At 42.8% G+C, this 26691-nt stretch overlaps 1 long non-coding RNA gene across 1 annotated transcript; it reads right to left on the bottom strand.

The window, feature by feature from the left end:
- Positions 1-335: 335 nt before the first annotated feature.
- Positions 336-9552, bottom strand: LOC130267229 (uncharacterized). The gene is made up of 4 exons (XR_008843109.1): positions 9424-9552; positions 6287-6366; positions 1364-1470; positions 336-535 (listed from the first exon to the last, which is right to left on the bottom strand). It is a non-coding gene; the product is annotated as an uncharacterized LOC130267229 (long non-coding RNA).
- Between the last annotated feature and the right edge of the window lie 17139 nt (positions 9553-26691).

Below are 26691 nucleotides of genomic sequence, written 5' to 3'. Positions count from 1 at the left end.
TGTGAGTATATTGATAAACTATTAACTTTACCTCCTAACTTTCACCTCCTAAGTGAATTATTCTCAGTTACTTTTGTTCATTCATTATGTTATTTAACCCTTTAATGGCAGAAGGAGTCAGGTACCTTATAGAATTTATAAGACTCTCTTAGTAGTTGTTAAAGAACTGTTAAATTACTAAAAAAAAAAAAAAAAAGAAACAACATAAAAAGTTGTTAATGGAAACAAATATTATTTATGTTGTACAATCTGAAAAAACTCCACACTTCGCCCAGTAGCTGGTTTTAGCATTTGCTGGATAAAATTATGAATACATGAGATAATGACTCAAGCTCAGTGTTTATACATACTGGCTTATTATATCATTATTTAGACATACAATGTAAATATTGTAACATATTTTGGGTTTATACACATTATATAAATGCTTTCTGGAACTCTCATCTTTAGAAAGATTTCACCTCTTTGATCCTCGGCAGTCATTTATTGGTTGGAATAGTTGAAAGGGAAACGGCAAGGGAACGTCAAATAGGCACTGGAAAGTTAACATTGGAAACAGAATGACTATGCTTTACAGTACAAATACAAGAGTTAAGGTTATGTGCCAGTATGCAGTTTTTAGACAAGACTAAACATCATAAATAGGCAGATAATATGCAAAGGTAACAAAATGTATGTATTTACAAATGTGTTTATTGAATATCTTATTGTTAAAGGAGAACTCCAGAATATAAAAATTGTCCTCCATACTGCCGGCAGAAAAAAAATAAAGATGTACATACCTTCCTTTGCTCCCCCGGGGCCTCCGGTAACCCGCTCCGATCTCCGCCACGATCCTCTTCCTGGTCGACGAGTCATACTGTGCTCAGCCAATCACCGGCCATAGTGAAGTCCCGAATCGGCCGGTGATAGGCTGAGCGGCAGTGTGAGAACGCTTCAAGACGCAAAATTCTATACTACACCGGCACCTGCTGGCGTGGCCGAAAACGTCACACTGCTGCTCAGCCTATCGCCGGCCGAGTCGGGACTTCACTGCGGACGGTGATTGGCTGAGCGCAGTATGACTCGCCGACCACCAGCAACCAGGAAGAGGATCGCGGCAGAGACCAGAGCCGGTTACCGGAGGCCCCCGGGGAGCTAAGGAAGGTAGGTACATCTTTATTTTTTGACTGCCAGCAGTATGGGGGACAATTTTTATATTCTGGAGTTCTCCTTTAAATAGCTAAGCCCTTAGTTATTCTACTATTCTATAATACATATACATAATAACAAGGAAGTTAAAGGGGTATTACAGGAATAATTTTTATTTGACTTTGTTACAGTGACTGTAAAGTTAGTGTAGTTCATAATACAGTGTCTGTACCTGTATGTGATGGTGGTCCCCCAATTTTTCAGTGATTTTCACCCCAATATTTAATTTTTAACAGCATACAAAATTACTGTTGTCTCTGGTTTTCTGGGGTTGCTGATCTATGGGAGGGAGGAACATGACCTCAAACTTATAAACAAGGAACTATGATATTTGTTGTTGAAGAAGGAAAGTCCAACAGGAAATAGTCAGTTCACAAAAAGCTAGCCACAGCATTATAGTAATCTCACAACATAGCCATTTACCCCAAAGACAAGCACGGATCCTTACTATGCATGTCCATTACTGTCTGGCAGGTATGTAATAAAATCACCTTATGGTAGATAACCCCTTAACTAATGCTGGTATAGAGGTAGCACTAAGAAGAATAAGAAGGCTAAGAAGTTTCCAGGATAATCTTGGCTTCCCGTTGCAGGAGTATTTTATGTCTGTCTGTACCTTCCTTGGCAGTAACCCTTTCCAAGCCAAGAAAGGACAGGCGGCTAGTATCACAATGATGTTCATTTCTGACATGTGCGATGAGTCTTGGACAACCCTTACCAGATTTCACTGAATGGATGTGTTTCCTAAAACGCACATAAACTGATTGTATGGTACAACCAATATAGAACCGCCTACATATACAAACTATAGCGCAAACTACGTAACTGGTCCGACAACACATTATATCCCTGAAGCGAAACACTTTGTCTCCGATGGATTCATTTCTGTCTTGACATATAAAGCTATACCAATTGCATGTCTATAGTTCCCTGGTGACGGGGTTCTATTCAACCAATAGTTTTCTCTCCCAGAGCAATGAAAAGCACTTTGTACCAGTTCATCTCTCAAGTTTCTACACTTCCTAAAAGAGATAAGTGGTTTTACTTTGGCATGATCTGATAGACTAGCGTTGCTCTGAACCAGGAACCACTTGTCATGTATGATTTTCTTAGTTTTTTCCGCCATGGGGCTGAAACAAAATGAAAATTAAAAACCAGCATCCTTACGTTAATAACCGGGCTGAGACTCCTCTTTTTTCATAATTTTTTCTACCTCCCAAAAGGGTGGCACATAGTAACATAGTTCATAAGGTTGAAAAAAGACCAGTCCATCAAGTTCAACTTATATCCCTAATGCCTACTGAGTTGATCCAAAGGAAGGCAAAAAACCCTCATACTAGAGGTAAAAATCCCTTCCCGACTCCAATATGGCAGTCAGAATAAATCCCTGGATCAATGTTCTATCCCTATAGATCTAAAATCCATAACCTGTAATGTTATTACTCTCCAAAAATGCATCCAGCCCCTTTTTGAACTCTATTACAGAGTTCCCCATGACCACCTCCTCAGGCAGAGAATTCCACAGTCTCACTGCTCTTACAGTAAAGAACCCCCGTCTGTGCTGGTGTAGAAACCTTCTTTCCTCTAGAGGATGCCCCCTTGTTATAGATACAGTCCTGGGTATAAATAGATCATGGGAGAGATCACTGTACAGTCCCCTGATATATTTATACATAGTTATTAGGTCTCCCCTAAGCCTTCTTTTTTCTAAACTAAATAACCCTAATTCTGATAATCTTTCTGGGTACTGTAGTCCTACCATTCCCCGTATTACTCTGGTTGCCGTCTTTGAACCCTCTCCAGCTCCACTATATCTTTCTTATACACTGGTGCCCAGTACTGTACACAGTATTCCATGTGTGGTCTGACTAGTGATTTGTACAGTGGTAGAATTATTTCCTTGTCGTGGGCATCTATGCCCCTATTGATGCACCCCATGATTTTATTTTCCTTGGCAGCAGCTGCCCGACACTGGTCACTACAGCTAAATTTACTATTAACTAAGACTCCCAAGTCCTTTACCACGTCAGTTGTCCCAAGCGTTCTCCCATTTAATACATAATCCCAGCCCAGATGTTTCTTCCCCATGTGCATTACCTTACATTTATCAGTGTTGAACCTCATCTGCCACTTCCCAGCCCAAACCTCCAACCTATCCAGATCCATTTGTAACAGTGCACTGTCCTCTATAGTGTTTACCACTTTACAGAGTTTAGTATCATCTGCAAAGATTGCTACTTTACTATTCAACCCCTCTACAAGGTCATTAATGAATATATTAAACAGAACAGGACTTAATTTTTATTAAGATACTCCAGAATTGCATCCCTTAGAAAACCCTCAAACAATTTACATACAACGGAGGTCAAACTAACAGGTCTATAATTCCCAGGGTCACCTTTTGATCCCTTTTTAAATAATGGTACCACATTTGCCATGCGCCAGTCCCGGGGAACAGTCCCTGTTACTATAGAGTCCCTGAATATTAAAAATAGGGGTCTGTCTATTACGCTACTTAATTCCTTTAGAACACGGGGGTGAATGTCATCTGGACCTGGTGATTTGTCTATTTAGATTTTTTGTAGGCGGCACTGTACTTCTTCCTGGGTTAGACAGGTGACCTGTACTGGGGACAGGGATGTGGAAATCCTATCGCCTGACGCCCAGGACAGGTAGTTTTGGGCGCCAGGCAGGTGAATTGTTCATAGATTTAGCCCTGTATTGGGCTAGCACGGACAGACCGACTTCCCCCTTATTTTTCTTTACTGCAGTCTGTCCTCCTCACACACACAAATCCTCCCCGTGCAGTGCAGTCTGTCCTCCTTCACACAGAAATCCTCCCCAGCACCGTGCAGTGCAGTGTGTCCTCCTTCACACAGAAATCCTCCCCAGCCCCGTGCAGTGCGTCCTCTCCCCCCCCCCTCCTGCTCTGTGTTTTCCCCGTGCAAACTTGCAGCCTCCCCTTGGTAGATTATGTCCTGTGGAGACAGAGCAGGGGGAGGGGGATGGAGCTGTGCGTGGGGGAGGGGATGGAGCTGTGTACCGAGCTGAGTTTGTCCTCGCTCTCCCCCTGCTTCTTGTGTAATGTAGAGCGGGGGGGGTGAAGCTGAGGTGAGGAGGCCAAGCATGCGGGCGGTGGGAAGGGTGGTTGTATATGTATGTAATGTATAATTAGGGGTGGTGTATCAGGGTGTATGTATGATGTGTGCATATGTATGGTGTATGTGTATATGATGTCAGTATATATGATGTGTGTATGATGTCGATGTGTGTATGTCTGTGTATATGTGATGTGTGTATGATGTCTGTGTATATGTGATGTGTATATGAGGTCTGTGTATATGTGATGTGTGTATGATGTCTGTGTATATATGATGTGTGTATGATGTCTGTGTATATATGATGTGTGTATGTAATGTATGATGGGGGGGTAGCGGCGGGTGTATGTATGATGTGTGCATATGTATGGTGTATATGTATGGTTTGAGTGTGTGTGATGTGTGTGTGTATGTATGTATGATGTGTGTGTGTATGTATGTAATGTATAATATAGGGGGCAGTGGCCAGTGTATGTATATATGTATGCATGTTTTTTTTGTACAGGGGCGGACTGACAAGTGCTGCTGCCAGTTGTGCTAATTTTTTAAATTTATTTTTAGTGGTTTCTGGCCACACGCACTAAATTGCATCCCCAGAATCCCACCCCTTCATACTCGCCCGACAACCAAGAGCCCCACGAATGCACGCAAACACACCCGAACCAAAACTACAACTTCCAGCATGTTGCACCATAACCTAAACTCTAGAATTATAAAGTGCAACATGCTGGGAGTTGTAGTTTTGGTTTGGGTCAGCTGCAGAGCCATAGGCTGCATCAGGGCATGCTGGGTGTTGTAGTTACTAACTGCAATTCCCACTATTCCTTGACTCAGCCTATGGCTCTGCAGCTGACACGAACAAAAACTACAACTCCCAGCATGTTACACAATAACCTTAACTGTACTACTATACAGTGCAACATGCTGCAACACCCACACAACCATAGGCTGTATCAGGGCATGCCGGGTGTTGTAGTTATCTTGTAACTAATTGCAACTTCCAGCATTTTCTGACACATAAATTAGAGTAAATAAAATGGACCACATAAACTGAAGAAGCAGAACACACCCCCCCCCCTCAGTAACACAGCGCTGTTCAGTGGTTTCCAATCAAAAGACTCCATATATAAGTCCCTATGAAGACTGAAAAATAGTGATTACAATATTTTAAAAAGTGCGTATATATGTGAATAAGTCCCTTTCCTAATAAAAGTTCCGATAATAAATGGTTCCGATAAAAACTACAGATCACGGTTCATAGGATTACCCTCATACATCCCTGTATATGGAGAGATTGGAGTTATAGGGGTCGGGGGGGGGGGGGGGAATTTTCTGGGCTTGCCTCGGGTGTAAAAGGAGCTACAGCTCTCCCGCCGCTAATAGCCTGGCATGCTCTGATCACCGTGGTCGCTATTAAACCATTAGATCACCGCTGTCTAAGTTGACAGCAGTGTCTAAAGGGATCTTATATCCATCCCTGGTGGTCTAGTGGGGTGGATCGTACTATTTTGGTTGAAATCATTTCATCTACCAGGACAAGTGGATTTTCTTGAGGGACAAGTAGATTGTGTTCCGCTTTAGTCCCTTGGACAAGTAGTTTTTTTTTAAATTTCCACACCCCTGTGGGGAGTTTACCTTATCTCGCTGTATTTCACCTGGCATTTCATTTTCCTCAGTGAATACAGTAGAGAAGAATTTGTTTAATATATTTGCTTTTTTCTGATCCCCGTTTATATAATTTCTTCCTCGTCATTTTTTAAAGGGCCAACACTTTCATTTTTGATCTTTTTGCTATTAATATAGTTAAAGAACATTTTGGAGTTAGTTTTACTCTCTTTGGCAATGAGTCTTTCTGTCTCTATTTTGCGGTTTTTATCTGTTTTTAAAAAAAAAATTTTGTGGGTGGGTGTATTTTGTTTCATCGCTCTGTCAAGGGCTTGGTCCAAAATGTTTTCCGGAACACCCCTGATAGCCAGACGTCTTTTTAAATCTCTTACCTGCATCAGGAAGTAATCATCCTGGCTATTAACCCTATGCACTAAGGCTTGGTTTCTGAGGGGTCTGAATGCCCCTCTTCCTAAAGAAAAGTACAACAGTATAGTAAACAGCACAGAATTGGTAGAATAATTGGTTATAACAGATTTAGCATTTGGAAGTTTTAATTACAATATATTTATTGTATGATATTAAAGCAATATACCACTTTGCCAAAAATGTATTATAGGGATGAATTGGGTTTATCATATTATACATGTCACTGCTATTCATCTGTAACATAGACCCATCTTACGAGAAAGCCTGTCTGATTATAAGGCCTATGCAAATGAAAAAGAATGTTTTGAATAACAATTGTTTTAGTATATTTAAGTTTTGAATGTGTCAGTGTGAGAATTGAGGTCTATATTATGGTTTTCATGGTTCTCTGGCATTAAAGGGGTTTTATAAGTTGAGTGGCATCAGTAAATCTTCTTCCTTATCACATTAAAATGACAATCCTTTTATTTGGTATATGCATCAAGTAGACAGAATTTTTTTTATAAAAAAAAAATGGTTTTATATTGTAAAAGTTAAAAACAAAACCACACACATATGATATCCCAGATATTCACATTTGTGGAGATTGTAACAACCTGAGCAATGAAGTAAACAAAAAACTATTGTGGAAGTGCTTTTCATCTACCCTCTCCCCCCAAAAAAAAACTAATAAAAGCTTTTTCTGCACTCTAAAATAGTACCACTTGAGTTATTCACTAACTATGAAAACTTAGGATGCATATTGAACAAATTTATACCTGGACCTGGACCACTATCTGTAAGAATGGAAGTTTTTTGTTTTTTCTTTATAATTTTCTCCTTATCACCTTTAAAAAAAAGTGTAATTACATTTATTATCGAAATGCGCAAATAAATGTCTAAAGTGTCCTAAGGAAAAATACTACTCAGAGCTATACCAAAAGCATAACAGTAAGGCTGGGTTACTCAAAGTATTTGGGACTTTTTTTCTTCTTCTTTTTTGCCACAACCAGGAAGCAGAGAAAAAGGTGAAAATCTTTCTATTATATAATATATATCTACGGTATATATAATTTTTTTTCTTTGTCACCTCTTTTTCTTATTTTGACTAGAAATTCTGACCAAAATACTATGTGTGAAATTAACCTAACAAGGTCATCACTATCTACATGATAGCATTTTGACTGGTTACTTCAGAACCCTAAAATATTGCAAACTTTTAATAACATTCAATTAGTTAATGACTTTTAAAGGGGTACTTCGGTGGATTTTTTTTTTTTTTTTTTAATCAACTGGTGCCAAAAGTTAAACAGTTTTGTAAATTACTTCTATTAAAAAATCTTAATCCTCCCAGTACTTATTAGCTGCTGAATACTACAGAGGAAATTATTTTCTTTTTGGAACACAGTTCTCTCTGCTGACATCACGAGCACAGTGCTCTCTGCTGACATCTCTGTCCATTTTAGGAACTGTCCAGAGCAGCAAATGTTTGCTATGGGGATTTTCTCCTACTCTGGACAGTTCTTAAAATGGACAGAGATGTCAGCAGAGACCACTGTGCTTGTGATTCAGCAAAGAGCTCTGTGTTCCAAAAAGAAAAGAATTTCCTCTGTAGTATTCAGCAGCTAATAAGTATTGGAAGGATTAAGATTTTTTAATAAAAGTAATTTACAAATATTTTTGCCACCAGTTGATTAAAAGAAAAAATAAATTCCACCGGAGTACCGCTTTAACCCTTTAACCCCTTAAGGACCGGGGTTTTTTCCGTTTTTGCATTTTCGTTTTTTGCTCCTTGCCTTTAAAAAATCATAACTCTTTCAATTTTGCACCTAAAAATCCATATGATGGCTTATTTTTTGCACCACCAATTCTACTTTGTAATGACGTCAGTCATTGTGCCCAAAAATCTACGGTGAAACGGGAAAAAAAATCATTGTGAGACAAAATTGAAAAAAAAAACGCCATTTTGTAACTTTTGGGGGCTTCCGTTTCTATGTAGTACATTTTTCGGTAAAAATGACACCTTACCTTTATTCTGTAGGTCCATATGATTAAAATAATACCCTACTTATACAGGTTTGAATTTGTCGCACTTCTGGAAAAAATCATAACTTCATGCAGAAAAATTTATACGTTTAAAATTGTCATCTTCTGACCCCTATAACTTTTTTATTTTTCCGTGTATGGGGCGGTATGAGGGCTCATTTTTTGCGCCGTGATCTGAAGTTTTTAACGGTACCATTTTTGCATTGATAGGACTTATTGATCGCTTTTTATTCATTTTTTCATGATATAAAAAGTGACCAAAAATGCACTATTTTGGACTTTGGAATTTTTTTGCGCGCACGCCATTGACCGTGCGGTGTAATTAACGATATATTTTTATAATTCGGACATTTCCGCACGCGGCGATACCATTTATTTTTATTTTTATTTACACTGTGTTTTTTCTTTTATGGGAAAAGGGGGGTGATTCAAACTTTTAATAGGGAAGGGGTTAAATGATGTTTATTCACTTTTTTTTTGCACTTTTTTTTTGCAGTGTTATAGGTCCCATAGGGACCTATAACACTGCACACACTGATCTTTTACATTGATCACTGGTTTCTCATAAGAAACCAGTGATCGATGATTCTGCCGCATGACTGCTCATGCCTGGATCTCAGGCACTGAGCTGTCATTCGGCGATCGGACAGCGAGGAGGCAGGTAGGGGCCCTCCCGCTGTCCTGTCAGCTGTTCGGGATGCCGCGATTTCACCGCGGCTATCCCGAACAGCCCACTGAGCTAGCCGGCATGCTTTCGGTTTCACTTTAGACGCGGCGTTCAACTTTGAACGCCGCGTCTAAAGGGTTAATAGCGCGCGGCACAGCGATCAATGCCGCGCGCTATTAGCCACGGGTCCCGGCCGTTGTTAGAGGCCGGGCCCGAACCGCTATGACGCGGGGCCACGCCGTGGCCCCGCGTTATAGATCGGGAGTGGACACATGACGTTCCAGTACGTCATGTGTCCTTAAGGGGTTAAAGACCAAGACCAGGTCAATTTTCACTGTAGGACCAGAGCGTTTTTTGCACATCTGACCACTTTCACTTTAAGCATTAATAACTCTGGGATGCTTTTACCTTTCATTCTGATTCCGAGATTGTTTTTTCGTGACACATTCTACTTTACGTTAGTGGTAAAATTTTGTCGATACTTTGAAGCTCTCTGCTTGTAAGGAAAATAAACATTGCAAATAAATTATATTTTGGTTCACAAATACAATGGGGGAGATTTATCAAAACCTGTGTACAGGCAAAGTTGCCCAGTTGCCCATAGCAACCAATCAGCTCACTTCTTTCATTGTTAACAACGCCTGTGGAAAAATAAAGAAGCTATCTGATTGGTTGCTATGGGCAACTGGGCAACTTTGCCTGTACACAGGTTTTGATAAATCTCCCCCAATATATCTACTTTATGATTGCATCATAAAATTGACATGTTTTTACTTTTGGAAGACATCAGAGGGCTTCAAAGTTCAGCAGCAATTTTCCAATTTTTCACAACATTTTCAAAATCAGAATTTTTCATGGACCAGTTCAGGTTTGAAGTGGATTTGAGGGGCTTTCTTATTAGAAATACACCACAAATGACCCCATTATAAAAACTGCACCCCTCAAATTATTCAAAATGACATTCAGTAAGTGTGTTAACCCTTTAGGTGTTTCACAGGAATAGCAGCAAAGTGAAGGAGAAAATTCTAAATCTTAATTTTTTACACTCGCATGTTCTTCTAGACCCAGTTTTTGAATTTTTACAAGGGGTAAAAGGAGAAAAACCATCCCAAAAGTTATAACCCAATTTCTCTCGAGTAAGGAAATACCTCATATGTGTATGTCAAGTGTTCGGCGGGCGCAGTAGAGGGCTCCGAAGGGAAGGAGCGACAATGGGATTTTGGAGAGTGAATTTTTCTGAAATGTTTTTTTGGGGGGCATGTCGCATTTAGGAAGTCCCTATGGTGCCTGAACAGCAGAAAACCCCCCACATGGCATACCATTTTGAAAACTACACCCCTCAAGACATGTAACAAGGGGTCCAGTGAGCCTTAAATTTTTCACAAAAGTGCAGTTTTTCCCCCAAAATGTTCCATTTTTATAAAGGGTAATGGGAGAAAATGCCCCCCCAAAATTTATAACCCCATCTCTTCTGAGTATGGAAATACCCCATGTATTTGGCGGGCGAACTACAATGCTCAGAAGAGAAGGAGGCACATTTGGCTTTTGGAAAGCAAATTTTGCTGAAATGGTTTTTTGGGGGCATGTCGCATTTAGGAAGCCCGCCGAACAGCAAATAAAACCCACATGGCATACTATTTTGGAAACTTTCAAGGAAAGTAACAAGGGGTACAGGGAGCCTTAACACCTCACAGGTATTTCACGACTTTTTGTTAACCCCTTAAGGACACAGCCCATTTTCACCTCTAGGACGCAGCCCTTTTTTGCACATCTGACCACTGTCACTTTAAACATTAATAACTGGAATGCTTTTACTTATCAATCTGATTCCAAGATTGTTTTTTCGTGACATATTCTACTTTAACATAGTGGTAAATTTTTGTGGTAACTTGCATCCTTTCTTGGTGAAAAATCCCCAAATTTGATGAAAAAATTGAAAATTTTGCATTTTTTTTTTTTTATTCAATCTTTTATTAACATTTTTCCATATAAACAAACAAACATTGTTCATTGATAAAGGCAGACAAGAACAATTATATGTGTACAAGAAGAAAGGGAAACACATAAATAAAACAATAGGCACTGTTCATATAGAAAAAAATAAATAAAATTCAAGCCCATGTATGATCAGACAGTATTGATTACCATACCGTGTTAGTGTACCTTGCTCTCAACATGGTGTGATGATATCGTCCCATGCGTATGGTCTCACTCTACGTCTAACAGCTAGAGCCTAAAATAGATGTCTAACCACTCGCTCTATCCGTCTCGCTTGTGTTAACCAGCTCACACATATGACAGTACCATAAACAGAACACAACATAGAACTTACAACGTTCTAGTTCTACATTATCTGAGGAAAACAAAATAGGGTAAACAAAGGGAAGCAGAAAGGTAGAAGGGAAAGCAAAAAGAGAGAGGGAAGGAAAAAAAAAAAAAAAAAGGGAACAGACAAAGTCACTGTTTGGAGGAGTTATAATGTGGGGAATGAATCCAAATGTCCCACAACGACTCAAACCTAGCGTGTTGGAAATGAGCCAAAGCATAAGAGCGTTCGTAGTCACAGTTTATAGAAACATGTTGAAGTACTTCAGCTAAACTAGGAGGTGTTACCGATTTCCACTTTCTAGTGATAAGCAGTTTGGTTGACATAAATAAGTGGGCAACAACAGTGTGAGAATGAATTGGGAAGTCATCTAGGTCGATTAACAATAGAGCCTTGAGAGGATTTATAATGCTTGGGAATTCAAGTAGTCTACATATTATCATCTCCACTCCTCTCCAGAGAGGTTGTAGCATCGGACACTCCCATAGCACATGCAAGAGTGAACCTACCCCACCACATTGTCTCCAACAAAGATTAGTACAGTTGGGATCCAAGTGTTGGAGTCGAGAGGGAGTATAGTACCACCTAAACATAGTCTTTGCAATAGCTTCCTGATGATTAGTGCATTTGAATATCTGTTTAAGATGATGAAATGCTCGCTGCCATTGGTGTACAGTAATATTACATCCTAACTCCTTTTCCCACCTTTTCATGTAATCAAAAGTAAGCAGTGATTGTTTGTCATTGAGATAGTTGTAAAAATATGTGATGCCTTTAGGTTTCGTGTTGGATTTCTGTAGGAATGAGAGCAATTGTGTAGGGATCCTAATTTCAGTAAGAATGCCAGTATTGAGTAAACTTCTAATTTGTAAACTCTTGTAGAACTCTCTATTGGGAATCTCATGTCTTACTCTCAATGAAGGGAAATGGATGGTCCCATCTGGTTCCAGCAAATCTCCCACCGATTCTACTCCCCATTGTCTCCACGTAGAGATGTCTAAGCTAGGGATACATACTGAAAGAAAGTCTAGGGGTATGCTAGAGGGTGGGCAGGTCGTCACTTGTGGGGAATGTAGCAATGCTTTCCTCCAGATAGATTCAGAAACTGTGATTGAAGACAAGTAGGATTTGGGGGTAAGTTTGTTAACTGATATGGCTAGTAATCTTGATCTCAGCGAATAAGCCGAGCAGCATTTGTGTTCTAGGTCTATCCATGATTTATGCGGAGTCGGTGTCCACCAATATCGTAGCTGATCAAGGATACATGCCTTGTAGTAGTCCTCTATATGTGGTAAACCTAGCCCCCCATGTGTCTTTCCATGGACCATAACTTTTTTCTGGATCCTTGGCCGTTGTCCCTGCCATATGAAGGTGTTAATTGATTTATTGACTGCTTTAAAAAATGAAGCTGGGATGGCTATGGGGATGGTTCTAAACAAGTACAAAAGTTTGGGGAGTAGTAACATCTTGAAGGAAGCTATTCTGCCAAACCAGGAGACAAAATGTGTGGCGTAAGTGTGCATTGATTCAGTTAAAGATTGTAAAAGAGGTAAAAAGTTTGTGTGATATAGCCTAGAAGATGGATGGGTAAGTTTGATACCTAAATATGATATCGAACTAGTTTGCCATACAAGGTTAAACTTGGTCTTGAGCGTTGATACCAATGTTGGGGAAAGATCAACGGGGAGAATTTGCGACTTGGTAGCATTTAACTTGTAGTATGAAATGAGACTAAAGGTCTGTATGGTCTGGAACAATGCTGGTAAGGACGTCTGTACATTTGTAAGGGAAAGCAATATATCGTCTGCAAACAACGCAAGTTTGTGGTCCGTACCCTCGATGCTAATTCCCGAGATATCAGTGTTGAGTCTAATAGCCTGTGCCAAAGGCTCGATAGAAAGGAGAAAAATCAGGGGTGATAGGGGGCAACCCTGGCGAGTACCATTCGACAGGGTGAACCGGCGGGAAAGAGCTCCATTTGTGAAGACCCTTGCTACCGGATTGGAATATAGAGCTCTGATTGCTGATAATATCGGGCCAGAGAATCCAAACATCTCAAGGGCCGAGAAGATATATCGCCAGCTCACCCTGTCGAATGCCTTCTCTGCATCAAGTGCCAAAAAGGCGGATGGAATGTGATACGTTTCGCAGTGTTGCAGCAATGATATAGCTTTACGCGTGTTATCTGGCGCCTGTCTACCCAACGTGAAGCCAACTTGGTCGGTGTGTAGAATGTTGGGTAGTAATGGTTGCAGCCTAGCCGCTATTATCTTAGCATAGATTTTAACGTCTCCATTTAACAGTGAGATCGGGCGATAGTTAGATGTCGTGTCAGTTGGTTTGCCTGGTTTGGGAATGGTAGTGATAAGGGCCTCAAGCATATCTGGAGGGAATGAACCGGTATCCATAGCAGTGTTAAGGACAGGGTGCAAATGGGGCAGTAAGGTAGAAAGGAATTTCTTATAATACTCGTTGGGTAAGCCATCAGGGCCAGGAGTTTTGTGAGAAGGCAACGAGCGTACCGCATCAATAAGCTCTTGCGCAGTAATGGGGCTATTAATGATTTTAAGAGAGCTGGGGTCGATTTTAGGTAAATTGAGAGATGTAAGGAATGGGTTGATCAAATCTAACGAGGGTTGTGGGCAGGAAGGGTCATCTTTAAGGTTATAGAGTTCTGCATAGTAATCACTAAAAGCATTAGCTATGTCTCTGGGCGCCATCAGTGGGGTATGGTGCTTGTGATGTTTGAGTATCGGTATACGTTGCTTATAAAATGCTGGTTTCAACTTATTGGCCAGAAGAGATCCCGGTTTGTTATCCTGAGAGTAGAATTTCAGTTTGGACTTGGTGATGGCTCTCTCATAGTCATAGAGCAAAATCTTCCGTAGACGCAACCTTTCTAGTCTAAGTTGTGAGTCTGTGGTTTCGCTATAGAGACGTTTTTGCAAGGCCTCCAAAGCAGCGATATTATTAAGAGCCTCAGTCATATTTTGCAATCTGCGCTTTTTCAGGGTAGCACCCAGTTGTATGAACGAGCCTCTAATCACTGCCTTGTGGGCCTGCCAAACAGTTGTAGGGGAAACTTCTGATGTCACATTTAGCTGAAAATATTCCTTCAACGCCTTTTCTAATGATTGAGAGTGTTCGGTGTGGGCAATTAAATGGGAATTTGCTCGCCAGACAAAGTCACTACGTGTATCCTGCTTACTAAGAATAGTGAGACTGACAGCGGCATGGTCAGACCAGGTGGGCACACCAATTTTAGAGACTTGTACCTTATCAATGAGGCTCCTATCGATGAGTATAATATCTATTCTGGAGTAGGTATGAAATCTGGGTGAGCAGTAGGTGTAGTCTCGCTCCGAAGCGTGCTGTATACGCCAAATATCAAAAAGATCGTTAGTGGCAATAGTGTCAGAGAAATAAAAAGATCTATGGCCTAAGGGAGCTGATAAGTCTAGTGCAGGATTAACTACTGAATTAAAATCACCACATACAATAAGAGCCCCCTGCCTAATAGATTGTACCTTTTTAAAGACTTTTTGCAAGAAACGGTTTTGGTGTACATTTGGTGCATATAAATTCACAACAGTATAATCAACATTGTTGATAGAGCAAACAACAATAATAAATCTGCTCTGGGGGTCTACAATCTGTTTTCTTATTGATAATGCCAGTCTGTCGCTAAATGCTATTAACACCCCTCTTTTTTTTTTCTGAAACGAAGAAGTGATTATGGTAGGGAATTTTCTATGTTGCAAAGGGGGCGGATTACTAGTCCCAATGTGTGTTTCCTGTAAGCACACAATATCTGCATTATTTTGATTCACCTCTCGCCACATAAAGTTACGCTTAGGGGGGCTATTAAGCCCATTTACATTTAAAGAGAATACCTCCCAACTCATTGCAGTGTTATAAGTTGCGATTAAAAAGGAAGAAAGAGAAGAAAGAAGAGAAAGGGGAGAAAGAGAGAAAAAAGAAATAAATTAAATAGATAAACTATATATCTATATCTATATATACACAATATATATCTATATATATATCTATATAACCCAATATCAAAAGATAATAGTTGGCAAACAATAATGATATAATATTTGTTAGTACTAGAAAGAAGGGTAGGTAAGGATAAACAAATAAAAAAAAAAATAACTAAATAAAATAAAAGAAACTTAGAGGGTAGAGCAACAAACTTATAGTAAAGTGTCACAGTGTAAAGCACTAAGCCTTCCACAATAATTGGGGTAACGTGGAATAAAAAGTCATAAAAGGAAATGAAACTGAAGTATAACAGTCACGATACATCATTACCCCTCACGGCACCGCTGAAACTGTAGGGAACGAGGATCTCTCAGACAGCAACAAGAGACTCAGTCCGGTCTTGTAGTGTCTCTAGGGGATCCAGCAGGAGAATAACCCGAGGGACTGTTGCTGGATAAGCCCCAGTTCCGGAGTGTCTGCATACCCTCTTCAACCGTGTTAAGAGCGAAGATCTTGTTCTGGCGCAGTATAAGAAGTTTGGTAGGGAATCCCCATCTGTACGGCACACCAAGCCTGCGCAGTTCCGATGTTAGTGGAGTAAAGTCACGTCTTGCCTGTAAAGTAGCTGATGAGAGATCTGCGAACATGAGAACATCCTTGTAAGGCTCAGGTAAAGATTTGTGCTTCCTGGAGAAACGGAGCAGGAGATCCTTAGTGTTGTAAAACGTGAAGCGCGCTAACACATCCCTAGGGACTTCATCAGGTAGAGCTTTAGGTTTGGGTAGTCGGTGGGCACGATCTATGCTGTATTCATAAGTTTCCAAGGTGGGCAACAGGTTTTGGGTTAAGTCCTTTAAATATGCTGCTAGCTGAGAGCCAGGTATGGACTCCGGAATGCCACGGAACTTAACATTGTTTCTTCTGTTCCTATCTTCAGCATCCACTAATTTGGCCTGTACTGCCTCCATTTTGTCATCAAGTGCATTGTGGGCATCAACAAGTTCGTTATGAGCTTTTGCATAGGAACCCATTTTGTTTTCAACATGTATGATTTTAGTGTCCATTTCCTGAATGGAGCAGCGGATCGGCTGTAGCAGCATGGTAAAATCTTTGTGAATCGACGATCTGAGCAGCAGGAGCATGTCTTTTAGAGTGGACTCTGTTACCGATTTATCAGAGGTCTGGTACTCTGCAAAAGTATCTGTGTCCCCCTCTGCTCCCACCTCTACATCCGTAGACCCACAACCAGTTGCAGTAGGACCATCCACATCAAGCCTGGGCTTCTGTTTAACAGGACTTACTTGTGGGGAATAGGTAGATAGCATCTCTGTGGCTGAAGTCTGGATGCCTCTGGTGAGCTCTGTTCCAAGTTGCAGCTGCGCCGCCGGGGATAGAGGCAGTGTGTCATCCTCCATTAGCGAGTCCCGGGAGTTCAAGCCGCTCTGGGAGGCCGGCGTGCTGTGTTGAGTAGGCAGCTCACAGGATTTGGGGGCCCTGGAGGAAGGTAGGTATTGTCCCCCCTTAGGAACAGGCTGGTTAGGAGAGGGGGATGTACGCTTCTGGATCGCGGCTGCAGTGGTCCGTGCCGTCAGTGAGGGGGAAGACGCGCCCGCGCCATCTTTAACTCGCCTCTTGTCTGGCTTCTCCGGCTGGAAAAAGTGCTGCAGGGACCTCGTATCCCCAGTTTTGTTGGATCGCCGTTTACCCCAGGACGCCATGTGGGTTCCGTGACCCAGTAGGTAGCAATGGGAATCGCTGGTGGGATTTTATAGCTGGTTCTGTGGGTGCCCTGGACGGAGCAGCTCTCTCAGACGGCCATTCACTTCCGCAGCCAAGCCACGCCCCCAAAATTTTGCATTTTTCTAAATTTGAAGCTCTCTGTTTGTAAGGAAAATGGATATTCCAAATATTTTTTTTTTTGATTCACATATACAATATGTCTACTTTATATTTTCATCATAAAATTTATGAGTTTTTACTTTTGGAAGACACCAGAGGGCTTCAAAGTTCAGCAGCAATTTTACAATTTTTCACAAAATTTTCAAACTCGCTATTTTTCATGGACCAGTTCCGTTTGAAGTGGATTTGAAGGGTCTTCATATTAGAAATACCCCATAAATGACCCCATTACAAAAACTGCACCCCCCAAAGTATTCAAAATGACATTCAGTAAGTGTTTTAACCCTTTAGGTGTTTCACAGGAAAAGCAGCAAAGTGAAGGAGAAAATTAAAAATCTTCATTTTTTACACTTGCATGTTCTTGTAGACCCAATTTTTGAATTTTTACAAGGGGTAAAAGGATAAAATTTATACTTGAATTTTTAGCCCAATTTCTCTCGAGTAAGCACATACCTCATATGTCTATGTAAATTGTTCGGCGGGCGCAGTAGAGGGCTCAGAAGCGAAGGAGCGACAAGGGGATTTTGGAGAGTACGTTTTTCTGAAATGTTTTTTTGGGGGCATGTTGCATTTAGGAAGCCCCTATGGTGCCAAAACAGCAAAAAAAAAAACATGGCATACCATTTTGGAAACTAGACCCCTTGAGGAACGTAACAAGGAATTAAGTGAGCCTTAATACCCCACAGGTGTTTCATGACTTTTGCATATGTTAAAAAAAAAAAAAATTTGTAACCCCATCTCTTCTGAGTATGGAGGTACCCCATAAGTTGACCTGAAGTGCAATACGGGCGAACTACAATGCTCAGAAGAGAAGGAGTCATATTTGGCTTTTTGAGAGCAAATTTTGCTCGGGGGGCATGTCGCATTTAGGAAGCCCCTATGGTGCCAGGACAGCAAAAAAAAACGACATGGCATACCATTTTGGAAACTAGACTCCTTGAGGAACGTAACAAGGGATAAAGTGAACCTTAATACCCCACAGGTGTTTCACGACTTTTGCATATGTAAAACATTTTTTTATTTTTTTACCAAAAATGCTTGGTTTAGCAAAAATTTTACATTTTTTTAAAAAGGTAATAGCAGAAAATACCCCCCAAAATTTGAAGCCCAATTTCTCCCGATTCGGAAAACACCCAATATGGGGATGAAAAGTGCTCTGCTGGCGCACTACAGGTCTCAGAAGAGAAGGAGTCACATTTGGCTTTTTGCAAGCAAATTTTGCTCTGGGGGCATGCCGCATTTAGGAAGCACCTATTGTGCCAGGACAGAAAAAAAAAAACCACATGGCATACCATTTTGGAAACTAGACCCCTTGGGGAACGTAACAAGGGGTAAGGTGAACCTTAATACCCCACAGGTGTTTCACGACTTTTGCATATGTAAAAAAAAATATATTTTTTTTACTCTAAAATGCTTGTTTTCCCCCAAATTTTACATTTTTACAAGGGATAATAGCAGAAAATACCCCCCAAAATTTGTAACACCATCTCTTCTGAGTATGGAAATACCCAATAAGTGGACGTGAAGTGCACTGGGGGCGAACTACAATGCTCAGAAGAGAAGGAGCATCATTGAGCTTTTGGAGAGAGAATTTGGCCATGTGTATTTCCAAAGCCCCCCCGTGGTGCCAGAACAGTGGACCCCCCACATGTGACCCCATTTTTAAAACTACACCCCTCACGTAAGGTAATAAGGGGTGCAGGGAGAATTTACACCCCACTCATTTTTATTGGGGGGGAAGGGGTGGTGGGGGGGGGCAGTGTACGTGTGTATATGTAGTGTTTTACTCTTTATTTTATGTTAGTGTAGTGTTTTTAGGTTACATTCACACTGACGGCGGATTACACTGAGTCTGCCGCTAGGGGTTTGAGCTGCAGCTCAAACTTGAAGCAGGGAACTCTCTGTAATCCGTCGCCAGTGTGAATGTAACCTGTACATTCACATGGGAGGGGGGGGGACTACAACTCCCAGCATGCACTGACAGAACGTGCATGCTGGGAGTTGTAGTTTTGCAACAGCTGGAGGCACACTGGTTGGAAAATACTGAGTTAGGTAATAGAACCTATTACCTAACTCGGTATTTCCCAACCAGTGTGCCTCCAGCTGTTGCAGAACTACAACTCTCAGCATGTACTGATTGCCAAAGGGAATGCTGGGAGATGTAGTTATGCAACAGCTGGAGGCACGCAAGTACAACTCCCAGCATGCCGAGACAGCCATTTGCTGTTCCTGAATGCTGGGAGTTGTAGTTTTGCAAGATTTAGAGGGGTTCAGGCTGGAGATCACTGACAGTGGTCTCTAAACTGTGGCCCTCCAGATGTTGCAAAACTACAAATCTCAGCATGCTAAGACAGCAAATTGCTGTCTGGGCATGCTAGGAGTTGTAGTTTTGTAATATCTGGAGGGCTACAGTTTAGAGACCACTGTCAGTGATCTCCAGCCTGAACCCCTCTAAATCTTGCAAAACTACAACTCCCAGCATGCCAACACAGCAAACAGCTGTCAAGGCATGGTGGGAGTTGTAGTTTTGCAACATCTGGAGGGCGACAGTTTAGAGACCACTCTCTAAACTGTCGCCCTGCAGATGTTGCTAGGCAACAGACTCCTGGACACGCGGAGTCATACTCACCTCCACCGCCGCCGTGATCACAGCCGCCGCCGGGTAAGTGACCGCCGCTGCTGCCGCCGCCGCTACTACATGGTTCCCCCCGCTGTGCCCGGACACCGATGGGTGGGCATAGCGGGGGGAACCGAACTTTAACCCCCCCGCCCCCAGTCTGCTATTGGTCGGCCACTCCGCCGATCAATAGCAGGGATAGGAGGGGTGGCAACCCTGCCACCTCACCCCTCTCTCTTCAAGGGGGATCGAAGGTGTCTTGGACACCCCCGATCCCCCTTATTTTATCGCGGCGCCGCCGTTGATGGGCATGGGGAGAACGCTCCCCCTGCAAACACGTAGATGCCGTGATCAGAACTGATCACGGCATCTATGGGGTTAATGCTGCCGGGACCGGCGCGATCGCGGCCCCGGCAGCTGCGGTGGGACTCCGGCTGTGATTGACAGCTGAGTCCCACCCGCGATCTCCTGCGCTGCCCGCGGCAGAGCAGGAGATAGCTTGGACGTATGCATACGTCCATTTGCGTGAACGTGTAATTCGCCTGGACGTATGCATACGTCCAATAGCGGGAAGGGGTTAAAGTTGGATGTGTAAATGAAAAAAAGAAATGTTTCACTAAAATGCAGTTTTTCCCAAAATGTAACATTTTTACGAGGGGTAATAGGAGAAAATTACCCCTAAAATGTGTAACCCCGTTTCTTCTGAGTATGGAAATACTCATGTGTGGATGTCAAGTGCTCTGCGGGCGAGCTACAATGGTCAGAAGAGGAAGAGCGCCATTGAACTTTTGGAGTGTGAATTTGTTTATAATGGAAGTTAGGGGCCATGTGCAGTTACAAAGCCCCCCCGTGGTGCCAGAACAGTGGACCCCCCACATGTGACCCCCATTTTGTAAACTATGCCCCTCACATAATTTAATAAAAGGTGCAGTGAGCATTTACACCCCACTGGCATTTGACAGATCTTTTGAACAGTGGACTGAGAAAATGAAAAATTACATTTTTCATTTTCATGGACCACTGTTCCAAAAATCTGTCAGACACCTTTAGGGCGTAAATGCTCACTGTACACCTAATTACATTACGTGAGGGGTATAGTTTCCAAAATGGGATCACATGTCGGGGGGGGGGGTCCATTGTTCTGGCACTATGGGGGCTTTGTAAACACACGTGGCCTTCAATTCCGGCCAAATTTTCTCTTCAAAAGCCCAATGGCGCTCCTTCTCTTCTGAGCCTTGTAGTTCGCCCGCAGAGCACTTTACATCCACATATGGGGAATGTTTTTACTCTGAAGGAATGGGGTTACAAATTTTGGGGGGCTTTTTTCCTATTTTCCCTTGTGAAAATGAAAAATGTATGGTAAAACCAGCATTTTAGTGAATTTTTTTTATTTTTTCATTTTCCCATCCAACTTTAACGAAAATTCTTCAAACACCTGTGGGGTGTTAGGGCGCACTCTACTCCTTGTTACATTCCGTGAGGGGTTTAGTTTCCAAAATGGGGTCACATGTCGGCATTTATTTTTTGTATCAGAACCGTTTTTTGTATGTCAGAACCGCTGTAAAATCAGCCCCCCCCCTGTGCAAATCAACAATTTAGGCCTCAAATGTACATAGTGCGCTCTCACTCCTAAGCCTTGTTGCACGCCCGCAGAGCATTTTATGCCCACATATGGGGTATTTCCGTACTCAGGAGAAATTGTGTTACAAATTTTGGGGGTCTTTTTTTTTCCTTTTACCTCTTGTGACAATAAAAAGTATGGGGCAACACCAACATGTTAGTGGAAAAAATATTTTTTTTTACACTAACAGGCTGGTGTAGACCCCAACTTTTCATTTTCATAAGGGGTAAAAGGAGAAAAAGACCCCCAAAATTTGTAGTGCAATTTCTCCCGAGTAGGAAAATACCCCATATGTGGCCCTAAACTGTTTCCTTGAAATATGACAGGGTTCTGAAGTGAGAGAGCACCATGCGCATTTCAGGACTAAATTAGGGATTGCATAGGGGTGGACATATGGGTATTCTACGCCAGTGATTCCCAAACGGGGTGCCTCCAGCTGTTGCTAAACTCCCAGCATGCCTGGACAGTCAGTGGCTGTCCGGAAATGCTGGAAGTTGTTGTTTTGCAACAGCTGGAGGCTCCGTTTTGGAAACACTGCCATACAACATGTTTTTCATTTTTATTGCGGGGGGGGGGGGGGGGGGGGGGGCAGTGTAAGGGGGTGTATATGTAGTGTTTTACCCTTTATTTTGTGTTAGTGTAGTGTAGTGTAGTGTTTTTAGGGTACATTCGCACTGGCGGGTTAAGGTAAGTTTCCCGCTAGGAGTTTGCACTGCGGCGAAAATTTTGCTGTAGCTCAAAGTTCAAGCAAGAAACTTACTGTAAACTTGCCCGTGTGAATGTACCCTGTACATTCACATGGGGGGGGGGGGGCAAACCTCCAGCTGTTTCAAAACTACAACTCCCAGCATGCACTGACAGACCGTGCATGCTGGGAGTTGTACTTTTGCAACAGCTGGAGGCACACTGGTTGGAAAACCTTCAGTTAGGTTCTGTTAACTTACTCAGTATTTTCCAACCAGTGTGCCTCCAGCAGTTGCAAAACTATAACTCCCAGCATGTACTGATCGCCGAAGGGCATGCTGGGATTTGTAGTTATGCAACAGCTGGAGGTACGCAACTACAACTCCCAGCATGCCGAGACAGCTGTTTGGGTGTATTAGACAACCCCGATCCCCTTTATTTTCCGGGTCACCATAGACCCATATGACCCGGAATCGGTGCAAATCGCAATTGAGAATTCACCTGTGATTTGCGCCGATCGCTGACATGGGTGGGTCTGATGACCCCCCTTGGCATTTGTGCGGGTTGGCTGCTGATTGCGTACGTCCTTGGTCCTTAACTACCAGGGTGCTTAGAGGTATGCGTACGTCCGTGGTCCTTAAAGGGTTAACTAGTTGAACAGATTTTTTGTGAAATCACACTACATGGTTGCCCCTCCTTAAACCCTTTAGGATGAAGGGCGTACAGGTATGCCCTTGCGTCCGGTATTTAAGGACCGAGGGCACACCTGTATGCCCTGGTCCTGTTACCAGGGTTTCAAGCATGCTCACGAGCTGAGCACTCTTCATACTTGGTGGGTCCCCGATTAATCCAGGATCCACAATTAATGCTGGGCATCACCAATCAAAAGTTGATTGAGCCGTCTAAAGTGCGGGGTTAAAGTTGCCGGTTAGCTCAGGGCAGCTGATCAGTACATCCGCGGCACATTGCGGGTCCCGATGAGCTATGGCAGGCTAGAGCAGCAGAGCACTGATAACACTGATCAATGCTATACTATGGCAACAGTGTATACAAATGTAAGATTGCATGGTTTAGCCCCCTATGGGGAAAAACACAGATAATATCTTTCACAGACCGGGAGCGGTCTTCTCCAGGTTGGGTTTGGTTCTTCAGCTCAGTTCCAATGAAGTGAATGGAGCCAAGTTGCAATACCACACCCAAAGAAGAGACAGACAGGGAGATTTGTTTTTCTATTCCTGGATAGCCCCTTTAATGCCTTCCTAAAGTTTGAATCCCCCCCCCTTTTCCCATATTTTTTATAAAATAATCAAATGGAAAAAAAATATAATCATATGCGGTACCGCTGCATGCGTGAATGTCCAAAATATTAAAATATAAGGTTAGTTAACCACTTAAGGACCCAGGGAATACCTGTATGCCCTGAGTCCGCTCCCCTTCTATAATACGGGGCCACGGCCGTGACCCATGGCTAATAGTGCGCTTTGCCGTGCGCTATTAACCCTTTAGACTCAGCATTCAAAGTTGATTGCCGCGTCTAAAGTGAAAGTAAACTAATGTTGGTTAGCTCAGTGGGCTGTTCGGGACCACTGCAGTGAAATTGCGGCGTCCCGAACAGCTGTAGGACACGAGGAGGGACCTCTTACCTGCCTCCTGGTGTCCGATTGCTGAATGACTGCTCAGTGCCTGAGACCCCAGGCATGAGCAGTCAAGCGGCAGAATCATTGATCAATGGTTTCCTATGAGAAACCATTGATCAATGTAAAAGATCAGTGTGTGCAGTGGGAAAAAAAAGTTACGATCATTTAACCCCTTCCCTAATAAAAGTTTGAATCACGCTCCCTTTTCTCATGAAAAAAAACTGTAAATAAAAATAAACATGTGGTATCGCCGCATGCAGAAATTAAAATTATTTCAAAGTCCAAAATAGCGTATTTTGGGTCACTTTTTATTACATGAAAAAATTTATAAAAAGCTATCAAGTCCTACCAATATAAAAAATGGTACCGCTAAAAATTTCAGATCACGGCGTAATAAATGAGCCCTCATACCACCCCATACATAGAAAAATAAAAAAGTTATAGGGGTCAAAAGATGACAATTTTAAATGTATACATTTTCCTGCATGTAGTTATGATTTTTTTTTACAAATACAACAAAATTAAACCTATATAAGTAGGGTATCATTTTAATCGTATGGACCTACAGAATAAAGACAAGGTGTTATTTTTACCGAAAATTGTACAGTGTAAAAACAAGAGTCCCCAAAAGTTACAAAATTGCTTTTTTTTCTTTAATTTTGTTGCACAATGATTTCTTTTTCCGTTTTGCTGTAGATTTTTGGGTAAAATGACTGATGTCCTTACAAAGTAGAATTGGTGGTGCAAAAAAAAGCCATCATATGGATTTTTAGGTGCAAAATTTAGAGAGTTATGACTTTTTAAGGGTAAGGAGAAAAAAACTAAAGTGCAAAAAATGGTAAAACCACGGGTCCTTAACCTCTTCAGGACATAGGGCGTATGGATACGCCCTGCATCCCGAGTCCTTAAGGACCGAGGGTGTATCCATACGCCCGTGGGAATTTCGGCCCCCACCGCTAGCCGGTTGGGGACCGGAGCCGGATGCCTGCTGAAATCGTTCAGCAGGCATCCCGGCATATCGCCCAGGGGGGTCATTATGTCCCCCCATGTCGGCGATCGCCGCAGATCGCTGGACAATTCAGTCCAGCGATTTGCGGCGATTCTGGGTCAATCGGGTCTCTAGTGACCCGGTGACCCGGAATTACTGGCTGTTCGGGGCCGTCTCTGACGGCCCCGAACAGCCAGAGACTGCAGGGGTGAGGTGGCACTGGTGCCACCTCACGATCGCCCTGATTCGTCGGCCGGATTACCGGCCGACCAATCAGGGCGCCTGCTGCGGGTGTCACTCCCGCACCCGCTCCGCCCCTCTTCCGGAGGACGTGAGCGGGTGCGGGACGTGCACCCCGGGTGCTGGGGACCCCGATCCCCGGCGTCAATGTTGGGATCGGGGCCCCAGGAGCAGCGGCGGCGGGACTGACCTCATGCGGCTGAATCGTTGGAGGTGAGTGACAGCCTCCTGCTGTTGCTTAGCAACAGCTCCCAGCATGCAAAAAGGGCATGCTGGGAGCTGTAGTTATGCAACAGCAGGAGGCAGACCACCACAACTCCCAGCATTCCCTTATGGGCATGCTGGGACTTATGGTTTTGCAACAGCTGGAGGCACATTTTTTCTATGGAAAAGTGTACCTTCAGCTATTGTATAACTACAACTCCCAGCTTGCACAAACAGCTAAAGTGCATGCTGGGAGTTGTAGTGGTGCATCTACTGGTTGCATAACTACAACTCCCAGCATGCCCGTTGGCTGTCGGTGACTGCTGAGAGTTGTAGTTTTGCAACAGCTGAAGGCACACTGGTTGTGAAACTCATTTTTTTTTTACCTAACTCAGTGTTTCACGACCGGTGTGCCTCCAGCTGTTGCAAACTTCAAATCTCAGCAGTCAATGTACACCATGCACCATACATGCTGGGAGTTGTAGTTTTGCAACAGCTGGAGGCACACTGGTTGTGAAACACTGAGTTAGGTCACAAACTCAGTGATACATAACCAGTGTGCCTACAGTTGTTGCAAAACTACAACTCTCAGCAGTCACCGACAGCCAACGGGCATCCTGGGAGTTGTAGTTATGCAACAGCTGGATGTCCCCCCCCCCCCCCCCCCCCCCAATGTGAACGTACAGGGTACACTCACATGGGCGGAGGATTACAGTAAGTATCGGGCTGCAAGTTTGAGCTGCCGCAAACTTTCTGCTGCAGCTCAAACTGCCAGCGAGAAACTACTGTGAGCCCCCGCCCGTGCGACTGTACCCTAAAAACACTACACTACACTACCACAAAAAATAAAATAAAAAGTAAAAAACACTACATATACACATACCCCTACACAGCCCCCCTCCCCTCCCCAATAAAAATAAAAACGTCTGGTACGCCACTGTTTCCAGAACGGAGCCTCCAGCTGTTGCAAAACAACTCCCAGTATTGTCGGACAGCCGTTGACTGTCCAGCCAGGCATGCTGGGAGTTTTACAACAGCTGGAGGCACCCTGTTTGGGAATCACTGGCGTAGAATTCCCCTATGACCACCCCTATGCAAGTCCCTAATTTAGGCCTCAAATGCGCATGGCGCTCTCACTTTGGAGCCCTGTCGTATTTCAAGGCAACAGTTTAGGGTCACATATGGGGTATCGCCGTACTCGGGAGAAATTGTGTTACAAATTTTGGGGGGTATTTTCTGTTTTTACCCTTTTTAAAAATGTAAAATTTTTGGGATAACAAGCATTTTAGGTAAAAAAATATATATTTTTTTTACATATGCAAAAGTCGTGAAACACCTGTGGGGTATAAAGGTTCACTTAACCCCTTGTTACGTTCCCCGAGGGGTCTAGTTTCCAAAATGATATGCCATGTGGGTTTTTTTTGCTGTCCTGGCACCATAGGGGCTTCCTAAATGCGGCATGCCCCCAGAGAAAAA

Source organism: Hyla sarda, chromosome 4 (assembly GCF_029499605.1).
Source record: "Hyla sarda isolate aHylSar1 chromosome 4, aHylSar1.hap1, whole genome shotgun sequence".
Classification (NCBI taxonomy): Eukaryota; Metazoa; Chordata; class Amphibia; order Anura; family Hylidae; genus Hyla; species Hyla sarda.
The sequence above is the reverse complement of the archived record's forward strand: the minus strand, read 5'-3'. Positions and strand labels throughout refer to the sequence as shown.